Source organism: Diorhabda carinulata, chromosome 10 (assembly GCF_026250575.1).
Source record: "Diorhabda carinulata isolate Delta chromosome 10, icDioCari1.1, whole genome shotgun sequence".
Taxonomy (NCBI): domain Eukaryota; kingdom Metazoa; phylum Arthropoda; class Insecta; order Coleoptera; family Chrysomelidae; genus Diorhabda; species Diorhabda carinulata.
Window position 1 is genome coordinate 242,501 of NC_079469.1, and position 9,647 is coordinate 252,147.

General features: G+C 33.2%; 2 pseudogenes; both read right to left on the minus strand.

Annotated features, from left to right (window-relative positions):
- The window catches only part of LOC130899172 (large subunit ribosomal RNA), an 8,239-nt pseudogene extending 7,181 nt beyond the window's left edge, over nucleotides 1–1,058 (minus strand).
- A 685-nt stretch (nucleotides 1,059–1,743) lies between these two features.
- LOC130899155 (5.8S ribosomal RNA) lies at nucleotides 1,744–1,899 on the minus strand (annotated as a pseudogene).
- Between the last annotated feature and the right edge of the window lie 7,748 nt (nucleotides 1,900–9,647).

The following is a 9,647-nucleotide window of genomic DNA, read 5'->3' on the forward strand; positions in this document are numbered from 1 at the left end:
ACGAGACGCCCCGGGAGTGCGAAGCGTTTACAATTTTTATTTGCAAATCGCTTATCCTCCCTTGGTCTACGCGAGGTAAACCTTTACTTTCATTACGCCTTTAGGTTTAGTTATTTCCCAATGACTCGCGCACATGCTAGACTCCTTGGTCCGTGTTTCAAGACGGGTCCTGAAATTACCCAAATCGATAGCGTCGTTGATCGGCGTTTCAAAACGAGGTCTGTTCGAGAACACCGTAACCAACAGTCGTTCCGGGACAGAATCGGCATTATGTCCGATTACCGTCAAACACGAAACGCTCTTGCTACGGGCCGAACGCTAATTAATCTAGCGGCCCCGCGCCATATTTCTACCGTCGAGCGAGTCTGTCGGAACATCGAGGGTCCCCATGAATTCGAATAAAATCAAGTGGTCTACCACCTCGAGTCTTAGACAGACACCCAACGGATCACGACGTCCTACTAGAGGAAAAGTGCACGCGTTCGATATCGATTAGAAAAACGTAAAACGCGATTTATTGTAATATGCCGAAACACAAACAATATCCGTCATACAAACGTTCAACTTCAATTATCGAAACGCGAATGAATTTCCTCTTTCGACCTTTCGGGTTTCTCAGGTTTACCCCTGAACGGTTTCAGGTACTCTTGAACTCTCTCTTCAAAGTGCTTTTCAACTTTCCCTCACGGTACTTGTTCGCTATCGGTCTCGTGGTCATATTTAGCCTTAGATGGAGTTTACCACCCACTTAGGGCTGCACTCTCAAGCAACCCGACTCTCAGGAGAGATCCTCACGCAATCGGCAACGGTCGCTACGGGCCTGGCACCCTCTATGGGCTGTGGCCCCGTTCAAGAAGGACTTGGACGCGCCGCACGATCTCGTGATAAACGGATCCTCCCTAACACCACATTTCCCGGTGGCCGATATCGACCACGGGATTCGGTGCTGGGCTTTTCCCTGTTCGCTCGCAGCTACTGAGGGAATCCTAGTTAGTTTCTTTTCCTCCGCTTAGTAATATGCTTAAATTCAGCGGGTAATCTCACCTGCTCTGAGGTCGATATATTATATATATATCTCGTATAATATTTAAATACAATTCGCCAAACTATCATAAAAAAAACGTGTGTTTAATAATATCATCTCTCATATGAAATATAACATTATTTGTTTTTATTTAAAGAGTCGGCAGCAGCAGCAGCAACACACCACCAGCCTTTATACATATATAATATTTTTAATATATATAATTCATATATTTTGTCGATATACCGTGTGTATAAGTGAGATAAATAAAACACTGGTCAGACGTCCAGTCTTCGAAACTTTATTATTTCTCTCGGACACGACGACCGCGTTATCATTTTTTAAATATATTATATATACACACACTTATTTATCGACTATATATACGTCGTATATATGTATAATATATATATATATATATTATATATAAATATAACTCTCTACCAAATAAATTTTATGTATTTCATATAAATACACGATTAATTTATGGTATAGCGGGTTGTGTTCAAAAATTGCGTAACTTTTTCTATAAAAATTTACGCTGCTTTTCGCACTTTAGGATGCCGCACAAATACAAAAAAAAATACGCCCAAGTTTGTATGTGCATGTGTTTTTTCTTAATTAGTGTGCGTTATTGTTTCACATCCAACACGCTTAGGCATTATTTTTCTTTAATAAATAGAAAAATTTTAAATTCTAAGCAGTCTTTTAAATTGATACGACCCTCAGTCAGGAGTGGTCCGGGAACGAGTATCCGAGGACCGCAATGTGCGTTCGAAATGTCGATGTTCATGTGTCCTGCAGTTCACAAGTTGACGCGCAATTAGCTGCGTACTTCATCGACCCACGAGCCAAGTGATTCACCGTTCAGGGTAATCATTTTATTATTATGTCGTTTTCTCATATTCTATTCGTCGTATTTTTAATATTTGATTATTAAATTAATAATATTATTATAATATCTTATACGCGTATAGAAAATTTATATAACGACATTTTTTATATATATATATATATATATATATATATATATATATATATATTATATATATATATATATATATATATATATATTATAATAAATGGTAATTATTCGAAACTTTTAGAGAAATTATAATATCGTACTCTGATATATCTGTAAAATTTTAACCGCTGCACATGTTTTATTACAAACGAGGCGCGCATAGACAGATATCTCGCACGATATATTCCTCTTTATTATTACAGTTTTTTTTTATCTTGAAAGTTTTATACAAATTTCGACGGTCGGGCGTAAATCTTCGAACACCTTCGAAATAATACATAAAATATTATTTCTAAAACGAATTTTTATACATATCGATAGAATCGACATGTGCTTAAGTTTCGTTTAGGTACCCGGATGAAAATGTCTCAATAACATATAATCATCACATATAATCTTGTCGATATTTTCTTGTATTACCTTCAAACGATAAAAAACTTAGGTAATAATATAATAAACGAAATAAAATTTATCCATAAAAATATAGACACACACGAAAACAGACGACGTTTCAATAAACTATATATTTTTCGTTTATTATAATAACGATTCTTTATCAGAACGTTTTTAGTTAACAAGAAATTTTGTTAATGATCGTTCCGTCAATCGTTATAATATATAATAATACATATGTTGTTATTGTTGTGTCGTCATCGTCGTCGACGCCTTCTATAATCTATGATAAAAATTTTTCGTTATATTTTTATTGGAAAAATTTATATATGTAAATATATTTTTATAGACGTATGAATTATATTTGTCTTTTTTTTTCAAATTTTATTCGAAACTTGTTCGAATTTTGTAAAAAAAAAGATTTCAATATATATACATCTATAATATATATATATATATATATATATATATATATATATATATATATATATATATATATATATATATATAATTTATAACATATATAAATTTCTTGTGAAGAGTTCGATAATTTTGTAGAAGAAAATTTTCTTTTACAATTAATACAGACTTGATTTCGTTTTTTTTTTGTTTAAAAACGAACAAATACTCTGTATTGATCCTTCCGCAGGTTCACCTACGGAAACCTTGTTACGACTTTTACTTCCTCTAAATGATCAAGTTTGGTCATCTTTCCGAAGATAGACTTTGAAAATTTTCAATCCACACGAAGTGACAATCGACCTCAATGGGCTTCAATGGATGTTAACCGACGATATCTGACAATGTTAGATGCACACTCACTCAAATAAATGAGAAATGTTGAAATTCGACTTCAAATTAGGAAGATACACTTTGAAAATTTTCAATCAACACAAAGTGACAATCGACCTCAATGGGCTTCAATGGATGTTAATCGATGATATCTGACAAAGTTAGATGCAAACTCACTCAAATATATAAGAAATGTCGAAATTCGACTTCCAATTAGGAAGATAGACTTTGAAAATTTTCAATCCACACAAAGTGATAATCGACCTCAATGGTCTTCAATGGAAGTGAATCTACGATTTCTGACAAAGATAGTCGCAAACTCACTCAAATATATGAAAAATGTTGAGATTCGACTTCAAATTAGGAAGATAGACTTTGAAAATTCTCAATCAACACAAAGTGACAATCGATATCAGTGGGCTTCAATGGATGTTAACCGACGATATCTGACAAAGTTAGATGCAAACTTACTCAAATATATAAGAAATGTTGAAATTCGACTTCAAATTACTTTGAAAATTTTCAATCCACACAAAGTGACAATCGACCTCAATTGGCTTCAATGGAAGTGAATCTACGATTTCTGACAAAGTTAGTTGCAAACTCACTCAAATATATAAGAATTGATGAGATTCGACTTCAAATTAGGAAGATAGACTTTGAAAATTTTCAATTAACACAAAGTGACAGTAGACCTCAATGGGCTTCAATGGAAATAAATCGACGATTGCTGACTAAGTTAGTTGCAAACTCACTCAAATATATGAAAAATGTTGAGATTCGACTTCAAATTAGGAAGATAGACTTTGAAAATTTTCAATCAACACAAAGTGACAATCGACCTCAATGGGCTTCAATGGATGTTAATCGATGATATCTGACAAAGTTAGATGCAAACTCACTCAAATATATAAGAAATGTCGAAATTCGACTTCCAATTAGGAAGATAGACTTTGAAAATTTTCAATCCACACAAAGTGATAATCGACCTCAATGGTCTTCAATGGAAGTGAATCTACGATTTCTGACAAAGATAGTCGCAAACTCACTCAAATATATGAAAAATGTTGAGATTCGACTTCAAATTTGGAAGATAGACTTTGAAAATTTTCAATCAACACAAAGTAACAATCGACCTCAATGGGCTTCAATGGATGTTAACCGACGATATCTGACAAAGTTAGATGCAAACTTACTCAAATATATAAGAAATGTTGAAATTCGACTTCAAATTACGAAAAGAGACTTTGAAAATTTTCAATCCACACAAAGTGACAATCGACCTCAATGGGCTTCAATGGAAGTGAATCTACGATTTCTGACAAAGTTAGTTGCAAACTCACTCAAATATATAAGAATTGATGAGATTCGACTTCAAATTAGGAAGATAGACTTTGAAAATTTTCAATTAACACAAAGTGACAATAGACCTCAATGGGCTTCAATGGAAATAAATCGACGATTGCTGACTAAGTTAGTTGCAAACTCACTCAAATATATGAAAAATGTTGAGATTCGACTTCCAATTAGGAAGATAGACTTTGAAAATTTTCAATCAACACCAAGTGACAATCGACCTCAATGGGCTTCAATGGATGTTAATCGACGATATCTGACAAAGTTGGATGCAAACTCACTGAAATATATGAGAAATGTTGAAATTCGACTTCAAATTAGGAAGATAGACTTTGAAAATTATCAAACAACACAAAGTGACAATCGACCTCAATGGGCTTCAATGGAAGTAAACCTACGATTTCTGACAAAGTTAGTTGCAAACTCACTCAAATATATATGAATTGATGAGATTGGACTTCAAATTAGGAAGATAGACTTTGAGAATTTTCAATTAACACAAAGTGACAATCGACCTCAATGGGCTTCAATGGAAGTGAATCTACGATATCTGACAAAGTTAGATGCAAACTCATCCAAATATATGAGAAATGTTGAAATTCGACTTCAAGTTAGGAAGATAGACTTTGAAAATTTTCAATCCACACAAAGTGACAATCGACCTCAATGGGCTTCAATGGAAGTGAATCTACGATTTCTGACAAAGTTAGTTGCAAACTCACTCAAATTTATAAGAATTGATGAGATTCGACTTCAAATCAGGAAGATAGTCTTTGAAAATTTTCAATTAACACAAAGTGACAATCGACCTCAATGGGCTTCAATGGAAATAAATCGACGATTGCTGACTAAATTAGTTGCAAACTCACTCAAATATATGAAAAATGTTGAGATTCGACTTCAAATTAGGAAGATACACTTTGAAAATTTTCAATCCACACAAAGTGACAATCGACCTCAATGGGCTTCAATGGATGTTAACCGACGATATCTGAAAAATTTAGTTGCAAACTCACTCAAATATATAAGAATTGATGAGATTCGACTTCAAATTAGGAAGATAGACTTTGAAAATTTTCAATCAACACAAAGTGACAATCGACCTCAATGGGATTCAATGGATGTTAATCGACGATATCTGACAAAGTTAGTTGCAAACTCACTCAAATAAATGAGAAATGTTGAAATTCGACTTCAAATTAGGAAGATAGACTTTGAAAATTTTCAATCAACACAAAGTGACAATCGACCTCAATGGGCTTCAATGGATGTTAATCGACGATATCTGACAAAGTTGGATGCAAATTCACTGAAATATATGAGAAATGTTGAAATTCGACTTCAAATTAGGAAGATAGACTTTGAAAATTATCAAACAACACAAAGTGACAATCGACCTCAATGGGCTTCAATGGAAGTAAACCTACGATTTCTGACAAAGTTAGTTGCAAACTCACTCAAATATATATGAATTGATGAGATTGGACTTTAAATTAGGAAGATAGACTTTGAGAATTTTCAATTAACACAAAGTGACAATCGACCTCAATGGGCTTCAATGGAAGTAAATCTACGATTTCTGACAAAGTTAGTTGCAATCTCACTCAAATATATAAGAATTGATGAGATTCGACTTCAAATAAGGAAGATAGACTTTAAAAATTTTCAATCAACAGAAAGTGACAATCGACATCGATGGGCTTCAATGGAAGTAAATCGACGATTTCTGACAAAGTTAGTTGCAAACTCACTCAAATATATAAGAATTGATGAGATTCGACTTCAAGTTAGGAATATAAACTTTGAAAATGTTCAATTAACACAAAGTGACAATCGACCTCAATGGGCTTCAATGGAAGTGAATCTAAGATTTCTGACAAAGTTAGTTGCAAACTCACTCAAATATATAAGAATTGATGAGATTCGACTTCAAATAAGGAAGATAGACTTTGAAAATTTTCAATCAACACAAAGTGACAATCGACATCGATGGGCTTCAATGGAAGTAAATCGACGATTTCTGACAAAGTAAGTTGCAAACTCACTCAAATATAAAAGAATTGATGAGATTCGACTCCAAATAAGGAAGATAGACTTTGAAAATTTTCAATCAACACAAAGTGACAATCGACATCGATGGGCTTCAATGGAAGTGAATCGACGATTTCTGACAAAGTAAGTTGCAAACTCACTCAAATATATAAGAATTGATGAGATTCGACTTCAAATTAGGAATATAAACTTTGAAAATGTTCAATTAACACAATGTGACAATCGACCTCAATGGGCTTCAATGGGAGTAAATCTACGATTTCTGAAAAAGTTAGTTGCAAACTCACTCAAATATATGAAAAATGTTGAGACTTGACTTCAAATTAGGAAGATAGACTTTGAAAATTTTCAATTAACACAAAGTGACAATCGACCTCAATGGGATTCAATGGATGTTAATCGACGATATCTGACAAAGTTAGATGCAAACTCACTCAAATATATGAGAAATGTTGAAAAATTTGACTTCAAGTTAGGAAGATAGACTTTGAAAATTATCAATCAACACAAAGTGACAATCGACCTCAATGGGCTTCAATGGATGTTAATCGACGATATCTGACAAAGTTAGATGCAAACTCACTCAAATATATGAGAAATGTTGAAATTCGACTTTAAGTTAGGAAGATAGTCTTTGAAAATTATCAATCAACACAAAGTGACAATCGACCTCAATGGGCTTCAATGGATGTTAAACGACCATATCTGACAATGTTAGATGCAAACTCACTCAAATATATGAGAAATGTTGAAATTCGACTTTAAGTTAGGAAGATAGACTTTGAAAATTATCAATCAACACAAAGTGACAATCGACATCGATTGGCTTCAATGGAAGTAAATCGACGATATCTGACAAAGTTAGATGCAAACTCACTCAAATATATGAGAAATGTTGAAATTCGACTTCAAGTTAGGAAGATAGACTTTGAAAATTTTCAATCAACACAAAGTGACAATCGACATCGATGGGCTTCAATAGATGTTAATCGACGATATCTGACAAAGTTAGATGCAAACTCACTCAAATATATGAGAAATGTTGAAATTCGACTTCAAGTTAGGAAGATAGACTTTGAAAATTATCAATCAACACAAAGTGACAATCGACATCGATGGGCTTCAATGGAAGTAAATCTACGATATCTGACAAAGTTAGATGCAAACTCACTCAAATATATGAGAAATGTTGAAATTCGACTTCAAGTTAGGAAGATAGACTTTGAAAATTTTCAATCAACACAAAGTGACAATCGACCTCAATGGGCTTCAATGGAAATAAATCGACGATATCTGACAAAGTTAGATGCAAACTCACTCAAATATATGAAAAATGTTGAAATTCGACTTTAAGTTAGGAAGATAGACTTTGAAAATTTTCAATTAACACAAAGTGACAATCGACCTCAATGGGCTTCAATGGATGTTAATCGACGATATCTGACAAAGTTAGTTGCAAACTCACTTAAATATATAAGAATTGATGAGATTCGAATTCAAATTAGGAAGATAGACTTTGAAAATTTTCAATTAACACAAAGTGACAATCGACCTCAATGGGCTTCAATGGATGTTAATCGACGATATCTGACAAAGTTAGTTGCAAACTTAATCCAATATATGAGAAATGTTGAAATTCGACTTCAAGTTAGGAAGATAGACTTTGAAAATTATCAATCAACACAAAGTGACAATCGACCTCAATGGGCTTCAATGGATGTTAATCGACGATATCTGACAAAGTTAGATGCAAACTCACTCAAATAAATGAGAAATGTTGAAATTCGACTTCAAATTAGGAAGATAGACTTTGAAAATTTTCAATCAACACAAAGTGACAATCGACCTCAATGGGCTTCAATGGATGTTAATCGACGATATCTGACAAAGTTGGATGCAAACTCACTGAAATATATGAGAAATGTTGAAATTCGACTTCAAATTAGGAAGATAGACTTTGAAAATTATCAAACAACACAAAGTGACAATCGACCTCAATGGGCTTCAATGGAAGTAAACCTACGATTTCTGACAAAGTTAGTTGCAAACTCACTCAAATATATATGAATTGATGAGATTGGACTTTAAATTAGGAAGATAGACTTTGAGAATTTTCAATTAACACAAAGTGACAATCGACCTCAATGGGCTTCAATGGAAGTGAATCTACGATTTCTGACAAAGTTAGTTGCAATCTCACTCAAATATATAAGAATTGATGAGATTCGACTTCAAATAAGGAAGATAGACTTTGAAAATTTTCAATCAACACAAAGTGACAATCGACATCGATGGGCTTCAATGGAAGTAAATCGACAATTTCTGACAAAGTTAGTTGCAAACTCACTCAAATATATAAGAATTGATGAGATTCGACTTCAAGTTAGGAATATAAACTTTGAAAATGTTCAATTAACATAAAGTGACAATCGACCTCAATGGGCTTCAATGGAAGTGAATCTAAGATTTCTGACAAAGTTAGTTGCAAACTCACTCAAATATATAAGAATTGATGAGATTCGACTTCAAATAAGGAAGATAGACTTTGAAAATTTTCAATCAACACAAAGTGACAATCGACATCGATGGGCTTCAATGGAAGTAAATCGACGATTTCTGACAAAGTTAGTTGCAAACTCACTCAAATATATAAGAATTGATGAGATTCGACTTCAAATTAGGAATATAAACTTTGAAAATGTTCAATTAACACAATGTGACAATCGACCTCAATGGGCTTCAATAGGAGTAAATCTACGATTTCTGAAAAAGTTAGTTGCAAACTCACTCAAATATATGAAAAATGTTGAGACTTGACTTCAAATTAGGAAGATAGACTTTGAAAATTTTCAATTAACACAAAGTGACAATCGACCTCAATGGGATTCAATGGATGTTAATCGACGATATCTGACAAAGTTAGATGCAAACTCACTCAAATATATGAGAAATGTTGAAATTTGACTTCAAGTTAGGAAGATAGACTTTGAAAATTATCAATCAACA